The following is a 19,686-nucleotide window of genomic DNA, read 5'->3' on the forward strand; positions in this document are numbered from 1 at the left end:
TGCTTCTGCAGCGTTACACAAGATTAGTACTTGCCCGTCGGTCATATTAATTAGCACAAGCATTCAGTGTTCTTCAAATAAATCACACTGTGTGCTACATTCACTTGCACTGAAACTGCTCTGTATTTTGCTCTTATAAACTTTTCTCTTGTGGGCGATTGCAACTTTGCAATTTGACAAATCAGGTTCAAGAGCTTAGCCAGGGACGCCATCAGAAAGATAGACAGAGAGATAAACAGAGAGAGGAACGGAGGGGCAAAACAGGGAGATGGAGACAAACAAAGACCGAGAGAAATGAAATGGAGAGAATCAGAGAGGCAGAGAAAAAGAAATTATGACCTAGAGAGTGAGGAAGTGTCTGAGAGAAGCCAGGTCATGTCATGCTCCGTGGCAACTTGTGACCCTGTTGCTGTAATGAACATTCTCTCTCTCTCACACACACACACACACACACACACACACATACACACACACAGCTTAATAGTCCTTAATCTTGTCACATCACTCTGCATACTTGTCACAACATACTGTAATAAATCAGACACCCTGCAGGCGAATTAAAATACTGAGTCTTATGTCACCTCGGCATCCACAGTTCACTTCTACAACACATACTGTGTGCACAGATTCCTTTTTTATGACCCCAAATGAACATCTTATGACTTCATCAAATGGTGTACACAATTGTTGGAACACAACAGAAAAAAATAAAATAAATATTTTTTCTGGCCTGTACAACCACTGTTTCAGTCAAAAGTTTTATGATTTTAACGTAGCTGGAACACAAAAATACGCCACAATCAACCCGGTCTTACAATATGCACACCGATCAGCCATAACATTCTGACCACTGACAGGTGACATGAATAACACTGATTATCTCATTACAGTGAGTGCGTTTACATGCACATAGAGAAAATCAAATTTCTGCCGTAGCTCGACTGAAATCGAAGTTCTAAATGCCATGGAAACACCTTAGCTCGGCTGAAATCGAAACGAACTGGATTTCTCGTAATCGAGCTACGCGACCTAGATTATGCGATTGTAGCCGAGCTACTTAGTGCATGTAAACCCTATCGAGCTACGTAGTCGAGCTACTTACTTCAGCACTGCCCCTTCCGGAAGTGACGAGTGACGAGACCACAAGCGGGAAAAACAACAGCCTCGGTCGGCATGACAACAGTAGTAGTAGCGAGCAGCAGAAGAGGTCAGGAGGAAAAAGGAGACAAAAAACAAAAACAATTGAACTTTTTGTGTGTTTATTAAGACATAAGTTAAATTGTAAGCAAAAAATGGACTTTAGAAAAATATACAATTGTGCAAAATAAGTTGTCTTACAAAACAGTGGTCTGCGCAGGACAGTTTGTAGCCAACAGGTGGCAATGACACGTGGTGTGAATCTCATCTCATTATCTCTAGCCGCTTTATCCTTCTACAGGGTCGCAGGCGAGCTGGAGCCTATCCCAGCTGACTACGGGCGAAAGGCGGGGTACACCCTGGACAAGTCGCCAGGTCATCACAGGGCTGCACATAGACACAGACAACCATTCACACTCACATTCACACCTACGCTCAATTTAGAGTCACCAGTTAACCTAACCTGCATGTCTTTGGACTGTGGGGGAAACCGGAGCACCCGGAGGAAACCCACGCGGACACGGGGAGAACATGCAAACTCCGCACAGGAAGGCCCTCGCCGGCCCCGGGGCTCGAACCCAGGACCTTCTTGCTGTGAGGCGACAGCGCTAACCACTACACCACCGTGCCGCCCTGTGGTGTGAATGTAAAGTGGAAATCACTCCTCTTCTTCATGACGACAACCAGAAGTGTACCAACATGATGGGGCGTGTAGCGCCACCTGTGGCTCGGGTGCACAATGTACCCCACACAATAGCTCGATTTCCTTGTGTGCATGTAGGATTGGATTTCTCTGGCACCCCTGCTGGGACCCTTAGCTCGATTACCGACAGTAGCTCGATTTGGATGTGCATGTAAACGCGCTGAGTGACACCGGTCAAGGGGTGGGGTTTATTAGGCAGCAAGAGAACAGTCAGTTCTTGAAGTTGATGTGTTGGAAGCAGGAAAAATGGGCGAGTGTAAGGATCTGAGTGACTTCACATGGGTCACGAAGGCTAGCCCATATGTTCCAATCCCACAGAAGAGCTACTCTTGCACAAACTGCTGAGAGTTAATGCTGACACCTTTCTGTTTTATCCAGCATTACCTTTTTCAGCAGTTTGTGTTACAGTAGCTCTTCTGTAGGATTGGACCATATGGGCTAGCCTTCGTGCCCTATGCGAATCAATGAGCCTTCGACACCCATGACGCTGTTGCCGGTTCACTGGTTGTCCTTCTTTGGACCACTTTTGTGGTCCAAAGAAGCATACTGGGAACACCTCACTAGATGTGCCATTTTGGAGATGCTCAGACTCGTGAGCATTTCTATGTCACTTGTGAGGAAATCAATAAATTGTTTTGATAAAGTTGGGGACTTTTTGTTTGTGAATGTGTCAGTATAATAAAAAGAAAATCACACATTGGCTTGAAGATATGAAGTTTATCTTCTCGTGTTGAAAAACTTGTATTTTTCATACAAAATACATCACAGATCTGAATGACATAATTCCCGGTATTTCACTCCGATGATGTCACTCCCAGTGTTTTCCCGCTGACTTGGTGTGTGTTGTCAAAATGATGAACCGGTTCAAAATTAAAATTATTTTTGATAAACTTGTGTGTCGAGAGCTGATTCCTCGAGAGGAATCAGCTGAGGTGGCTTGGGCATCTTTTTCGGATGCCTCCTGGACGCCTCCCTGGGAAGGTGTTCCAGGCATGTCCCCCTGGGAAGAGGCCCCGGGGAAGACCCAGGACACGCTGGAGAGACTATGTATCTCGGCTGGCCTGGGAACGCCTCGGTGTTCTTCCTGAGGAGCTGGCCGAGGTGTCTAGGGAAAGGGAAGTTTGGGCTTCCATGCTTAGACTCCTGCCTCCGCGACCCGGTCCCGGATAAGCGGAAGAAGACGAGACGAGACGAGACGAGACAAGAACTTGTGTGTTTTTTGTGGATGTGTCCATATAATATAAAGAACATTACACAGTGGTGTAGTGGTTTGCACTGTCGCCTCACAGCAAGAAGGTCCTGGGTTCGACTCCTGTGGCCGGCGAGGGCCTTTCTGTGCGGTGTTTGCATGTTCCCCCCGTGTCCGCGTGGTTTTCCTCTGGGTGCTCCGGTTTCCCCCACAGTCCAAAGACATGCAGGTTAGGTTAACTGGTGACTCTAAATTGAGCGTAGGTGTGAATGTGAGTGTGAATGGTTGTCTGTGTCTATGTGTCAGCCCTGTGATGACCTGGCGACTTGTCCAGGGTGTACCCTGCCTTTCGCCCGTAGTCAGCTGGGATAGGCTCCAGCTTGCCTGCGACCCTGTAGAACAGGATAAAGCGGCTACAGATAATGAGATGAGATGGGAAACTTGGGTGTTTTTTGTGGATGTGTCCATATAATATAAAGAACATTACACAGTGGTGTAGTGGTTTGCACTGTCGCCTCACAGCAAGAAGGTTCTGGGTTCGAGCCCAGTGGCCAATGGGGGCCTTTCTGTGCGGAGTTCGCATGTTCTCCCTGTGTCTGCGTGGGTTTCCTCCGGGTGCTCCGGTTTCCCCCACAGTCCAAAGACATGCAGGTTAGGTTAACTGGTGACTCTAAATTGAGTGAATATGAGTGTGAATGGTTGTGTGTCTCTGTGTGTCAGCCCTGTGATGACCTGGCGACTTGTCCAGGGTGTACCCCGCCTCTCACCCATAGTCAGCTGGGATAGGCTCCAGCTTGCTTGCGACCCTGCACAGGATAAACGGTTACAGATGATGGATGGATACACAGTGGTGCAAAATATGAATTTTATCTTCTCACTCACTTCTTCCAGCTTGTCCCGCTTATGTGTGTGGGGTCACTGCCATGTGGACTTTATTGACCCACATATCATATTAATTGGAACATAGTTTTATGCCAGATGCCCTCCCATTTCCAGGCTTGGGAAACAACCATTCACACACCTATAGACAATTTAGAATGCATGTCTATACCATTCTATTCCTAATGTGCATGTCTTTGGACTGTGGGGGAAACTGGAGCACCTGGAGGAACCCCTCACAGACACGGGGAGAACATGCAAACTCCACACAGAAAGGCCCCACCAGTCACTGGGCTTGAACCCAGAAAAGCCCCTTTCCTTTACAGTTCTTGCTGTGAGGCGACAGTGCAAACCACTACACCACCGTGCCACCTGAAATTTATCTTCTCATGTTGAAAACTATAGCACTATTCTGCTATGCTCACTCATTCATGATATATCCATTCACCGCTTGAAAATAAACTTCATATTTTTTTGCAGCTGTGTAATATCCTTTCAATTACGTTCATTATGTCTTATATTGAATATTGTTAGTTTTTTCTTTTTTATCAGACATCTAATTTTTTAGGTTTGTTTACCTGACATGTTTCGACGTACGACTGTCGTCTTCCTCAGAGTGTCACCGGATGTTATTGGTGACACATCTTTTATCAGCTGAACGTCGAAAACAGTACGTCGAAACATGTCAGGTAAACAAACCTAAAAAATTAGATGTCTGATAAAAAAGAAAAAACTAACAATGTGTAATATCCTCTCTCTCTCTCTCTTTCTGACACACACACACACAAACACACAATAATCCGTCCACCACCAGCATGGGCTGCTTTCTTGACAGCATTAACATTGACATGTCCCCAGAGTATCAGTCGAAATCAAGGTCTCTGTGATTGAATTCTGTGCAGAATCAGCATTTGTACTGAAATTGCATACAGTGGTGAGTCCTGACCGAGCAGTCTGTTCAATTCAGTTCAATTCAATTCAAATTTATTTCTAAGGACTTTTAACAATGGACAGTGTCACAAAGCACTTTCGAGAAATCTGAATCTGGATTTAGATGTAGATTCCTTTACGTAAGCCAGAGGCAACAGTGGCAGAAAAACTCCCTGAGACAGCATGAGCAAGAAGGTTAGAGAGGAAGTAAAGTGAAAAGTGAAGCCATTGTGTTTGGTTATGCTTCGCCACAGAGAGCTGCAGTGACGGTGAGTCTGTTTGGTTGTGCTGGGATCCTGGGATCCAGGCTTGCAATACTCGAGTCTGACTTGTGCCCTAATTTTAAGGACTCCTGACTTGACTCAGACTTGAGCACTAATGACTTGGACTTGGACTCGAACTCGTACGTTAACTGCATTCAGACTTGTAAATTGGAGATGAGGACTCGGATTTTTTCTTTATTTTTTTGTAACATGCCATAATAATTTGGCTTAAGATATTTATATCTACATTAATTTTTGTACTAATTTTGTGTAAGAGTGTCACACCTGCGCGCCTTGGCACGTGCATGAGATAGACTCTTGGGTGCGCTCCGGACAGCGCGCACTCCAAGTGGACTCTCACGCACCTGCCATAAATGACTCACACCTGCACAGGATTAAGGTTCAATCAGTGCCCTGATATAAAAACTGTGAAAATGGACTTACTTTGCGAAGTATTGAGTTGCACTGCTGACATGTTACCAAGCCTTATTTCCTCATTTGGTTTCCTGGTCCCTGATTTCCTGTTTCTCATCTTTGATTCTGCCGAGTCTACGATAACCTGTTTGGGCCTCTATCGCCTGTTTCACTGTTTTACGATTTTGCCTGCCATTCTGGATTGTTTACATGTCTCCACTTGTATTAATAAACACACCTTCTGCACTTACATCCGTCTCCCAACCATCTCTGACAGAATACTTCACACTCCCTGATAAAGGGAAGCACATTCACCTGTTCATACACCATGTTCAGGATCAAACTCATGTTAATGGTGCTGAAACAGTCACCGTCAAATGGTGCAGTTGGAGTCTTGTTCTCGGACTCAACTTGGATCACTAGTGGACTCGGACTCAACTCGAAATTTTCTTTAATGACTTGAACTTGAACACTGGGGATTCGAGACTGGACTCAGACTCGAGGTTTAGTGACTCAACTGCAACACTGCTGGGATCATCCTGTACATGATGATTTACCAATCAAGTCCTTTAGTTCTGGAAATGTGTCAGGAAAACTGGTGTAAAATACTTAAGGGGACATTTCTGATGATGTCTGGCTGGAACTTGAGATTCAGTCTGGATTTCTTGCTGCAGGCGTTTATAAGTATAAGTAAAACTTAAAAAAAAAGTATATCATTGTCAGCATCTTGAGTGCTGGGTCACCACTACACACTCTAAACTGGAAAAAAAAACCAAAAAACAAAATGTGGTTTCTGAGCATGGTCACACCAGACCAGAATGCAAAACACAAACGCACTCAGTTACAACTGGTATAGAAAAATAATTGATTAAATTATTACTTAGGAATAAGAACAAGAGAAAGCTGCCATCCACATCTTCATAACTTTCTTACTAATGCACAGTCCAGGCGTTTGGGTAATGGCAGCTACATTTCAAACCAAATGACTGAGAGGTTTTCAGTTTCTCGAGGGTTCTGAAGGTCAAGCCATATATTACATATACCTTTATGAAACAGATTTCCCCTGGTCATGATTTAATCATTAAAAAGATCACATTAAAAAGATAAAAGATTTACTCATGTGGAAACAGTGACCTGGAACTGCGGCAATCACAAGAACTCAACTGGTTGGTGGATTAAGCGATTCTGCATTATTACACAGTAACCTGTTAAAAAAAACTGATATAATCCTCTTAGAAATTACTTGTCTAATGTTCGCATGACTGACGTCTCCTGTGGTGATGTTGCCGATTGTCGAGCGGGAGAGCTCCAGTAGAAAAAAAACAAGAAGTAGAAGAAGAAGAAGAAAAACAACAACAGAGTATTTAAATAATTTCTAATTATCATCATCATTAACATTATTATAATGTTTGGGTCAACAGTTTCCTTTTATTTATTTATTTATTTATTTATTTATTTTTTAATGCAAGAGCTGCTTTTACGATGCTGTATTGTATGAAAATGGATCTGGGGGGAGGAGAGCAATATTCCAAGAAAAAACTCCAAATTTCTAAGATTAAACTTGAAAACGTGTGAGAAAAAAAATCAGAAATCCCAACATTAAGAAGCCACAAATTTAGGTAAAAAAACTCTCATGCTTCTCGACTTCCCGGCTGAGCTGCATTCTGGGAAATGTTGTTGAAAATCTCTTCGCGTTTTATTTAAATAATATTGGCTGGCGTTGGGTGGTATATCAGATATTTTCCATTCAGTGAGCATGAGACTAAATGAGTCGAAGATGAGTTCAAGATCATGCTAGCTGAATGGAGTATATCTGATATACCACAAAAAAAGCCAGACATTATTATTATTATTATTATACATCCACATTCAATGGAACGATGTAATTGTTTGTTTACTAATTGTCACAGTCACTCACTCATGCAGAAGTTTTATGTGTAATATGCATCTTATAGCATTTTCAATTCTCTATGACAGTTTACTGTGGGCACCACCGGCGAACAAAGAAATGCTTGTGCGCACGTGCAGCAGAAAACTTCCTCATTGAATATTTGCATCAGCACCGCAGTGTGACATCATGTTGACTTGACAACCAACAAACAATGCAATATCGTGAACCATATTTAACACTCATTCTATATTGGGTAGAGTGACGTACAGTGGTGCTTGAAAGTTTGTGAACCCTTTAGAATTTTTGATACTTCTGCAAAAATATGACCTAAAAGATCATCAGATTTTCACACAAGTTCTAAAAGTAGATAAAGAGAACCCAGTTAAACAAATGAGACAAAAATATTATACTTGGTCATTTATTTATTGAGGAAAATGATCCAATATTACATATCTGTGAGTGGCAAAAGTATGTGAACCTTTGCTTTCAGTATCTGGTGTGACCCCCTTGTGCAGCAATAACTGCAACTAAACGTTTGCGGTAACTGTTGATCAGTCCTGCACACCGGCTTGGAGGAATTTTAGCCCGTTCCTCCGTACAGAACAGTTTCAACTCTGGGATGTTGGTGGGTTTCCTCACATGAACTGCTCGCTTCAGGTCCTTCCACAACATTTCCATTGGATTAAGGTCAGGACTTTGACTTGGCCATTCCAAAACATTAACTTTATTCTTCTTTAACCATTCTTTGGTAGAATGACTTGTGTGCTTAGGGTCGTTGTCTTGCTGCATGACCCACCTTCTCTTGAGATTCAGTTCATGTACAGATGTCCTGACATTTTCCTTTAGAATTCACTGGTATAATTCAGAATTCATTGTTCCATCAATGATGGCAAGCCGTCCTGGCCCAGATGCAGCAAAACAGGCCCAAACCATGATACTACCACCACCATGTTTCACAGATGGGATAAGGTTCTTATGCTGGAATGCAGTGTTTTCCTTTCTCCAAACATAACGCTTCTCATTTAAACCAAAAAGTTCTATTTTGGTCTCATCCATCCACAAAACATTTTTCCAATAGCTTTCTGGCTGGTCCACATGATCTTGAGCAAACTGCAGACGAGCAGCAAAGTTCTTTTTGGAGAGCAGTGGCTTTCTCCTTGCAACCCTGCCATGCACACCATTGTTGTTCAGTGTTCTCCTGATGGTGAACTCATGAACATTAACATTAGCCAATGTGAGAGAGGCCTTCAGTTGCTTAGAAGTTACCCTGGGGTCCTTTGTGATCTCGCCGACTATTACATACCTTGCTCTTGGAGTGATCTTTGTTGGTCGACCACTCCTGGGGAGGGTAACAATGGTCTTGAATTTCCTCCATTTGTACACAATCTGACTGACTGTGAATTGGTGGAGTCCAAACTATTTAGAGATAGTTTTATAACCTTTTCCAGCCTGATGAGCATCAACAACGCTTTGTCTCAGGTCCTCAGAAATCTCCTTTGTTTGTGCCATGACACACTTCCACAAACATGTGTTGTGAAGATCAGACTTTGATAGATCCCTGTTCTTTAAATAAAACAGGGTGCCCACTCACACCTGATTGTCATCCCATTGATTGAAAACACCTGACTCTAATTTCACCTTCAAATTAACTGCTAATCCTAGAGGTTCACATACTTTTGCCACTCACAGATATGTAATATTGGATCATTTTCCTCAATAAATAAATAAATGACCAAGTATAATATTTTTGTCTCATTTGTTTAAGTGGGTTCTCTTTATCTACGTTTAGGACTTGTGTGAAAATCTGATGATGTTTTAGGTCATATTTATGCAGAAATATAGAAAATTCTAAAGGGTTCACAAACTTTCAAGCACCACTGTATAATCTAAGAGAATATCTGAGATTTTCTTGTCAGTTTCCAGCTTTAATCTCTGAAGTTCTGAGGGGTTTTCTCCCCCTTTGGAATATTACTCCCTCCCTCCCTCAGCTGTGTGTGGGTTTTTTGTTTGTTTGTTTTTTACTTTCAGTGGCTCTAATACGCCATCGTATGTTTTTGATCATTTTTAGTCAAGATATTTGTGTAGTATTTCTAATGGATACAGTAAAGTGATATTAAATATACCTTGCCAGCCTTGTCAACAAGGACAATACAGTACAAAAGGGCATCAAAGCAAGGTTTGGGAAAGCTCGTCAAGCATTTGCAAAACTCCAGCCCATCTGGAAGTCAAAGCAGTGCAGCCTGAGAACAAAGGTCAGACTCTACAACAGCAATGTCCAACCTGTTCTCCTTTATGGCTTCGAATGCTGGCACATCGTAAAAGGTGACATGAATGAGATCAATGCCTTATATCACATCTTCTGGCCTAAAAAGATCTCAAATAAAGAGCTCTATAAGAAGACTAAGAGCCAGAGTATGGCGCTAGAGATTATATGCCAGCACATATGATGGCTTGGGAATGTCCTCTGTATACCATATAGCAAAGGCTGCACTAAGACAGACACCACCTGGAAAACCTAAACCAGGTTGGCCTAAAATATCATGGCAATGAACCGTGACGACTGAGCTGAAAGACATGGCTCTGACATGAGGTGAGGCCCAACACGTAGCCCAGGACAGGTCCAGATGGAGGAAGATCGTCGATGCCTTATGGCCCCTCAAGGGACGAAGAGGACTAAGCAAAGCTAAGCTGATATTAAATACAGTATCTACCTTTCTAATGATAGCTAAGTTCAACATGATACTGACAGATTTTATTTCATGTTAATGAACTTAAATATTCTCCATTTGCCTTCATACAAAGCGAGAGAGCCTGAGTTAGTGTTTCTTGTCCTGGGTGTCTCTGTAGTCTTGTTGTAGATTTTTACATACAGTCATTATCAGCTCTTTTCCTACATATTCTTCAATCTTTTGGGGTGAATTTCATTTTTATATTGTGTTTAAATTTGCTACATTAAGCAGAGGTGCAGTAGTTATAGTGCACTCATAATTCAGGGTGATGCACCTTCACCCATCTCTACATGAACACTTTCATAGAGTTAAGCTCTCAGTGAATAATTTATAATGTCCATTTTCTGTTTCGATGATGAATCAGTGTGACTATGGGATAGTCAGAGAGTGTCAGCTGCAGGAGACGGCCATCTACTCACGTCAACCTGTGTAGAAAGACAAACAATGCTATTTACATACAATGTTGCATAAGCTCACAAAATACTCTCTCTCTCATTATCTGTAGTCGCTTTGTCCTGTCCTACAGGGTCGCAGGCAAGCTGGAGCCTATCCCAGCTGACTACGGGCGAAAGGCGGGGTTCACCCTGGACAAGTCACCAGGTCATCACAGAGCTGACACATAGACACAGACAACCATTCACACTCACATTCACACCTACGGTCAATTTAGAGTCACCAGTTAACCTAACCTGCATGTCTTTGGACTGTGGGGGAAACCGGAGCACCCGGAGGAAACCCACGCGGACACGGGGACAACATGCAAACTCCGCACAGAAAGGCCCTCGCTGGCCACAGGGCTCGAACCCAGACCTTCTTGCTGTGAGGCGACAGCGCTAACCACTACACCGCCGTGCCACCCCTCACAAAATACTATAGGACAATATTACAGAACAGTTCTCTCCTTTTTGTTTTGCACCTTTCCGAGTGCAAAAGGGCATGACAAGCTCTGGGGAATTTTTTATAAAAATTATCAAAAAAATAAACTAAACCATAGAACATTCATCCAATTTCCGTACTTTTGTTAGCCAGTACTGATAGACAGGAGTCCTGTCTGCAACGTTGCATACACATCCTGCACGTTATGAGGTTTGGGAACACATTTTTAGATTTTTAGTGTGTGTGATGAATAGATAAGTGTATCAGGTTTGAATAACTCTCCATATTTGAAGACAAAACTAGGTTTATTTTGAAGATACAGATTTCATACCTTTCATTCATTCATATTTTCATACAAAACAGCTAAAAAAACCTATTAAGCTGTGCACTCCCCGGCCACTTTAATAGGAACTTGTTGTTGATTGTAAGATCCCTGTTCTTGGCTGCAGGAGTGGAACCCAATGTGTTCTTCTGTTCTGCTGTTGCATGCTGAGATGCTTTTTTGCTCACCACGGTTGTAAAGAGTGATTATATGAGTTACTATATCCTTCCTGGAAAAAAAGCTTGAACCACCTCAAATCTGTCCATTTCCCTCTGACCCTCTCTTATCAACAAGGCGTTTGTTTCCACCCACAGAACTGTTGCTCGCTCACTTAGTGTTTTTTGTTTTCCGCACCATTCTGTGTAAACTCTAGAGACTGTTGTGCGTGAAAACCCCAGGAGGAGATCAGCAGCTTCTGAAATACTCAAACCACCAGCCACCATCTGGGTCAAACCAACACCCATACCACAGTGAAAGAAAGAAAGTCACACTTCACTGTGAGATCACAATGTTTCCCATTCTGATGTTTGAACATTAACCGAAGCTCTTGATTCGTATCTGTGTGATTGATGCATCGTGCTGCTGCCGAGGGATCGGCTGATCAGAGAACTGCAGAAAACAAAAGGTGGATGTATGGGTGTTCCTAATAAAGTGAACTGTGTGAGTATATTAATAAGTAAAATTCTATATATGTTATGTATGTGTATATGAAAACAATCAGTTTAGCAGCAGCGTAGTGGATAAAACCATGCAGATTCAGATCCAGACCAGCTGACCTTTATGCATTTTACACAGGAACACCACAGATTAACATCAGAATGGCAGCTACGAATTATCACTCAAAAATACATAGTCTGCCCCACGATAAAACTGGTAGATGATCCAATCGGTATCTGGAATCTGGAATGATTGACAGTTGCATAGGTCTTTTGATCTCTCTGATATGAACTGACATGCTGGAAGCCCCGCCCCTTCGTCCCAGCTCACATTAGTCTCATCTTATCTCAGTTTGTCCTCTTGAAAGATGTGCAGTGCCTTCACTTTCTCTCAAGGTGAAGTGAGGAATGGTTTGACTTTGTTAACATGAAATGAAGTATATAAATGTATGTTTGACTTAGCAAACATTTGAGAAGGACATACACGAGTTAACATCAGACCAGCGTAGCAGCAGGATTCAAGCATAGGCTGGACTTGAGAGAAAAAAATTCAGAGTAGCACACAGAGTTTTGAAACGTTGAACCTTTGTCTACCTTTGCTAGAATTTTATTACCCCAGCATTTATTGCTCAAGCGCTCTGCAGTTATTTACTTTTCAGAGGACGAGTTTTATTGAAGCTGTTTCTTTGAAGCAATGCTGTAAATGAGATCTGGGATTTCAGCACATATTTCTGTCTTATCTACTCAGATGTATAGCTATGGCTTGAAGCCTCATAACAATCATAGAGGAATTTACAGTCAACTGTTCAGTCCTGCATTTAAACATCTAATTTCCCACAATAGCTAAATCCAGGGTAAAGTCATAAAAGCTGTATAAAGAGATGTGTGTTGTAGCTGAAAAGTGAGAAACGTCCAGTTCTCACAATTATTGTTATTAAACGACGAAATATCGCTTTTCTGGAAGTTGTTTGTACATTTTATTTTAAATGATTGTAATATTGGTGCTAGTTACATTTATACCAAGATTGTCTACTGATAAAAGACTCTTTCGTCTTAACAGAGTTTTATTTTGCTGAAATGAAAAGCCAGAAAGCGAACAGTCTAGTGCTTGTTTACAGAGTGAATGTAAGGCTGAACGGGGAAACCATGGCCTAAAGGTTATAGAAGCAGCTTTGGGACCAAAAGGTCACTGGTTTGATTCCCTGGACCAGCAGGAATGAGTGAAGTGCCCTTGAGCAAGGCAGCTGCTCCCAGGGCTGCCCAATGCTAAGGGTGTGTCAAGGACTTGTTGTATGTTGCTCTGGATGAGTGTCTGCTAAATGCCTGTAATGTAATGAGCTTGTCTTTTTCCATCGAGACTAAACTCTGCCAGTGTGAAAATATGGTATTGGTGTTCCTCTAATGCATAAGGAAGGCAATCATTTTATTAAAATCGTATCATTTGACAAACTTTTTTTTTTTTTAAATTTGTTCAAGTGGAGAGCACGGATTACTCGAGCGACAGACACTCCTCATCAGATGAGGACGGGGTTTTTTTGTTTTTGTTTTTTTTTAATTAAGATTAACTTTAATCATGACAGTTTATGTGTGACTTCATTTCTATAATTTATTCATGGAGATGGAACACGATTGAATGTAGTTGGAATTACTCACTTGAAGTGAACTCTATTTGATTTGATATGATATACACTGTCTGGCTAACAATAGTCATCATTAGGATTTAAATAAGCAAATCCTTAAGAGCCTTTGATTAGATAATTACTGCAGTGATTAATGTGTTTCAGCTGCAACAAATCTTTTAACCCTAATTGATGCAGTGAGTAGCTTCTCATTTCTTAAACTACCATGTTGGAAGACAGAGCTTGTGCTCAAATTATTGACCTGAATCAAGCAAAGAAAACAACTAAGGAGGTTTGAACTGAAGTTACTGGAATTGGGTTAAGAACCGACCAACACGTTATTAAAACCTGGGAGGACAGTGATGAACCGTCAACTTCAGGGAAGAAGCGTGGTCGGAAAAAAAATCCTGACTGAATTGAAGATCACTTACAAGTTTTTTAAAATTAAAAAAATTGACAGCAGAACTCACCGCTGTTTAATAGTGAAAGTCAGATCATTTCCACACTCACAGTGTGACGAGAACTCTCAGGATTGGGACTAAACAGCTGTGTGTCCGTAAGAAAACACTTGTTAGTGAGACTAATCAGGAGCAAAGACTTCATTTTGCTCAGGAGCATCAAGATTGGACTCTGGAGCGATAGAAAAGGGTCATGTGATCTGATGAGTCCAGATTGACCCTATTCCTGAGTGATGGGCGTGTCAGGGTAAGAAGAGAAGCTCATGAAGCGATGCCCCGTCATGCATAGTGTCCACTGTCCAAGCCTCTGGAGGCAGTGTGATGATCTGGGGTTGATTCAGTTGTTCAGGTCGAGGCTCAGCAATGTTATGGGGCAATAAAATGAAGTCAACTGACGACCTGAATGAACTGAATGACCACATTATTGTCACATTAATGGGGTTTTTCTTCCCTGATGGCACGGGAATAAAATTAGGGCTCAGACTGTGAAAGAGTGGCTCAGGGAGCATGAGGAATCATTTTCAGGCATGAATTAACCACAACACAGTCCCGACCTTAACCCCATTTAAAGTCTTTGGAATGCTGGAGAAGACTTTATGAAGTGGTCCAACTCTCCAGTCATCAAGACGAGATCTCAGTGAAAAATTAATGCAACTCTGGACTGAAATAAATGCTGTGATGTTGCATCAGGTTGGCGTAACAAAACGCCATAACAAATGCGGACTGCACTCATAGCTACAAGCGATCAAGTGAAATATTCATGTGCAAGCACTATTTTTTTTTTTTTTGGCCAGGCAGAATATTAAGCTCAAATGACAAAAAAAAACCCAACAATGAGTAACTGTTACTGCAAACATACTGTGCATCTGCTTTTAGAGAAATTAAATACATTAAACTATTTTGCATAAAAAGAATGAATTAAATTTAATGTGATATTTTTTAATGTCCTCAAACTCGAGTAGTAAACAAATTTACATTTATAATGCTGTAGTGAAGCGCTACATAGACCTTCTACAATTCTCTTAAAGCTTCATGAATGTCATTTTAATATAAACCTTTAAAAAATGAACAGAGCCTTTTTTTCATGTAAAGTCACATCAAACCTTTGTCATCTCAGTAGATTTTGATAAAGCCTTTCATAAATTCATCCATCATTCCTTTCTAAAAGATTTATACGTAGCTTATGAACGTATCATATAAGCCTTATGTAGGGATTCCTTGTCTTTTTTTTGTAAAGTGCTTTTACGCATCCATTTTTGTCCAACATTATTATGAGAAATGAAGCTTCATCCTGAGTAAACATTGTTCGGAAATCTTTCCTTCTGACTCATGTTCACCTGAAATCCTGACAACTAATCAGCATGTGCCATTTTCGAAGAGAAAGTTATTCTAATCCAACACAACTACAATCTGCTGATTAAAGACTACATAAGATGAATGAGAAGGTGTTAGGGATAATAAAATGTGTCCTCTTGATGTGCAAGCTGGAGCATGTCGCCAGAAAAAGCAAACATTGATTGCAAGTGAATTAACACTGGCTTCGCAGCTGCTTGAGCTCATTTTGTGAGCGAATGCTCACTGGGATGTGGATTGACCAACCTAATGTGCTATCGGATACACTGTAGTGTCTCTGTTTTGTATTCAGGTGGCATTATTTTCTCAGAGTGGTGTCTGGAATAAAATATTTGATGGGTTTGGATTTGGATTTAGTGTCCATCAGGTTTCTTCTCCAATGTCCAGATGTTTCCATCACTTACTGTGATATCACTGAATCATGAGAACACTACAGGCTTCCTGACACTGTGCCCTGTAGTCGGGGTTCCCTACCGTTATCAACAGCTGAACCTCTTCATGACAGATTTATCATTTCTCAAGTACCCTTTAAAATGTTCCTGTACAGTGGTGCTTGAAAGTTTGTGAACCCTTTAGAATTTTCTATATTTCTGCATAAATATGACCTAAAACATCATCAGATTTTCACACAAGTCCTAAACGTAGATAAAGAGAACCCAGTTAAACAAATGAGACAAAAATATTATACTTGGTCATTTATTTATTTATTGAGGAAAATGATCCAATATTACATATCTGTGAGTGGCAAAAGTATGTGAACCTCTAGGATTAGCAGTTAATTTGAAGGTGAAAATAGAGTCAGGTGTTTTCAATCAATGGGATGACAATCAGGTGTGAGTGGGCACCCTGTTTTATTTAAAGAACAAGGATCTATCAAAGTCTGATCTTCACAACACATGTTTGTGGAAGTGTATCATGGCACGAACAAAGGAGATTTCTGAGGACCTCAGAAAAAGCGTTGTTGATGCTCATCAGGCTGGAAAAGGTTACAAACCATCTCTAAAGAGTTTGGACTCTACCAATCCACAGTCAGACAGATTGTGTACAAATGAAGGAAATTCAAGACCATTGTTACCCTCCCCAGGAGTGGTCGACCAACAAAGATCACTCCAAGAGCAAGGCGTGTAATAGTCGGCGAGGTCACAAAGGACCCCAGGGTAACTTCTAAGCAACTGAAGGCCTCTCTCACATTGGCTAATGTTAATGTTCATGAGTCCACCATCAGGAGAACACTGAACAACAATGATGTGCATGGCAGGGTTGCATGGAGAAAGCCACTGCTCTACAAAAAGAACATTGCTGCTGATCTGCAATTTGCTATAGATCACGTGGACAAGCCAGAAGGCTATTGGAAAAATGTTTTGTGGACAGATGAGACAAAAATAGAACTTTTTTGGTTTAAATGTGAAGCGTTATGTTTGGAGAAAGGAAAACACTGCATTCCAGCATAAGAACCTTATCCCATCTGTGAAACATGGTGGTGGTAGTATCATGGTTTGGACCTGTTTTGCTGCATCTGGGCCAGGACGGCTTGTCATCATTGATGGAACAATGAATTCTGAATTATACCAGCGAATTCTAAAGGAAAATGTCAGGACATCTGTCCATGAATTGAATCTCAAGAGAAGGTGGATCATGCAGCAAGAAAACGACCCTAAGCACACAAGTCGTTCTACCAAAGAATGGTTAAAGAAGAATAAAGTTAATGTTTTGGAATGGCCAAGTCAAAGTCCTGATCTTAATCCAATCGAAATGTTGTGGAAGGACCTGAAGCGAGCAGTTCATGTGTGGAAACCCACCAACATCCCAGAGTTGAAGCTGTTCTGTATGGGGGAACGGGCTAAAATTCCTCCAAGCCGGTGTGCAGGACTGATCAACAGTTACCGCAAACGTTTAGTTGCAGTTATTGCTGCACAAGGGGGTCACACCAGATACTGAAAGCAAAGGTTCACATACTTTTGCCACTCACAGATATGTAATACTGGCTCATTTTCCTCAAGAAATAAATGACCAAGTATAATATTTTTGTCTGATTTGTTTAACTGGGTTCTCTTTATCTACTTTTAGGATTTGTGTGAAAATCTGATGATGTTTTAGGTCATATTTATGCAGAAATATAGAAAATTCTAAAGGGTTCACAAACTTTCAAGCACCACTGTATCTGGAGCCAGGATTTTTTTTGTCTTTTTCCAACGTAACTCTGAAAGTAATGCACGCATTTTGATGAAATTTGGTGTACAACTTTAGTATTATCCGTGGTTCAAGTAGTTTGATTTTGATGTTGATTCAGATTAGGATCTATATTTAGGATCCGTATCAACTTTTTGTTCTCAAGATTAATCAAAAAGTGATGGATGGATTTTGATGAAATTTGGTATGTAGCTTTTTTCTGACCCAACTTAGTATTAGTTAACTTTTGGAAGTGATCCACATCCCAGATTAGTAAACATCTGGATATTCTAACATGTGGCTTGGTGTAGGTATGCACGCTACCGAGTGCCTGAGTTGAAAATGTTTCCATTTGCTGAATCAGCTTGTGCAGTCATATTCATCTGCTTGACTTATTTTTTTTTTCAGTTTTCCTTTTAATGATGTTTGTTTTACATCCCGACTTCTCTAACACAGAATGGACACTGATCATTATAAAGATGTCTGTAAACACCTGAGTCACATATACGTAGGAAAGAGTAACTTGAGCCACAACCCTTTTATGCGCTTTTTACGTGTGCACCAGGAACAAGTTGCACCCCTTTTCTTCATTTTTACACGCTCACTCTCTATCAGTGGCAAATTGGAGGTTAGAAAGGTAAACGCAAACGTGTGCATGCACAAATCAATGATCAGAAGCGCATTTTTAACTTTCTTTATTGTCCTGTCGCTGCTCGTTTTTATTTACCGCTCAGTGATTCGGTGACAAATCCAACTTTCACTTCTGGGAAACTGATTCACTCCAAGTGATTTGTTATTCAGGGAATGAATTGACTTTTTGGGTTAACTCTTTTGGATAAATTTTAAATTGAAAATGCAAACAATGATCTGCATCTCCTCACACGTAGAGGAGGGTGAGAACTTTTCTTTAGTCCAGTTATCACTGCGATTGGCTTGGGAATCACTTGACGCCGTCGTTTAAAGCCGGAGAAGTTTGCAAAGGAAAAGCACTTGAGAAGAACTGACCACTGAATTTGCCATAAAGTGGTCTCGTCCGAATGATAAATGACCCAGATGAACGCTACCGTGCATGTGTAAGCCCCCTATTTGCCATCGATTGTGTTTAGACAGTAAGTGGGAACAAGTTGCACCCAGAACAAGATGTTCCAGAACAAGTTGCACCGCCTTGTAAAGTGGAGCAAGTTGCACCCACCGATGTCAACTTTTTCTAGAATAAATCATGTTTAGATGGGCAGTTGCACCGGGGCAACTTGTTCTAGCGCTTTAGACTGGTTACTAAACTATTACACTTCCGCCAATATATTATCTGTTAATAATAAACTATATAGTGCTAATAAATCAATCGTAGTATTGCTTTAAGAGTAGAATCCACTTAAACATGATTGAATACTTCCAACATTATAACCCCACAGTTTGATTATCTAGCTTCTAATTATAGGTGATTCATACAGTAGATATGAGTCAGTGTAAGACTTAATTGAGAATATGGTGAGTTGGAAGGAAAACCGAGTGAAATATAATGTTCCAGAAAGTGGGACTTGATTAGAAATTCTGTCTTCGCAGACTGGTGATTATAACTCATACAGAGTTACTTTCAACAGGGATCTCTTAAAGGTAGAGCATAAGAAGAAATAACAAAGGCTTTCTCAAAACCTCCAATTAAAAATGTCTGAATATTTCCAACATGAAAATTACAGTATGATTAAGCAACCTCCACATTTCCATTAAAGCCACTGGAGTCGGAATATTCTCAGTTATTCCTTTTATAGGGCAAATACAGGTTACACACTTCGGAAAGAATAAAACACGACAGGGTATGATGTTACAGGGAAATCATAACATAACATAACACTTTAAACCATTATAGTTACGTTTTACCTTGTGAAACGTTCATGAGTCAAGTGCTTGGTTTCACCATAGCAATGATTATAGCTCTTTCTTAGATGCGTTTATTTTTATGCTTCAATTATGTCTGACATTTTTTTTTAATACAAATTTTTTTTTTTTTAATACTAAATCATTTTCACGGTCTTGTATGGTCTCCTGACTGCTCAGATCGTCACATTCGCCTGCTCATTCCTCTATAGAGCTGCTGTGA

General features: G+C 40.9%; 1 protein-coding gene across 1 annotated transcript in view; it reads left to right on the plus strand.

The window, feature by feature from the left end:
* The window catches only part of LOC132899744 (protein kinase C-binding protein NELL1-like), a 528,774-nt gene that overhangs the window by 321,382 nt on the left and 187,706 nt on the right, over positions 1-19,686 (plus strand). The gene's annotated exons all lie outside the window — the stretch shown is intronic.

The sequence above is a fragment of the Neoarius graeffei genome, chromosome 15, assembly GCF_027579695.1.
Source record: "Neoarius graeffei isolate fNeoGra1 chromosome 15, fNeoGra1.pri, whole genome shotgun sequence".
Classification (NCBI taxonomy): Eukaryota; Metazoa; Chordata; class Actinopteri; order Siluriformes; family Ariidae; genus Neoarius; species Neoarius graeffei.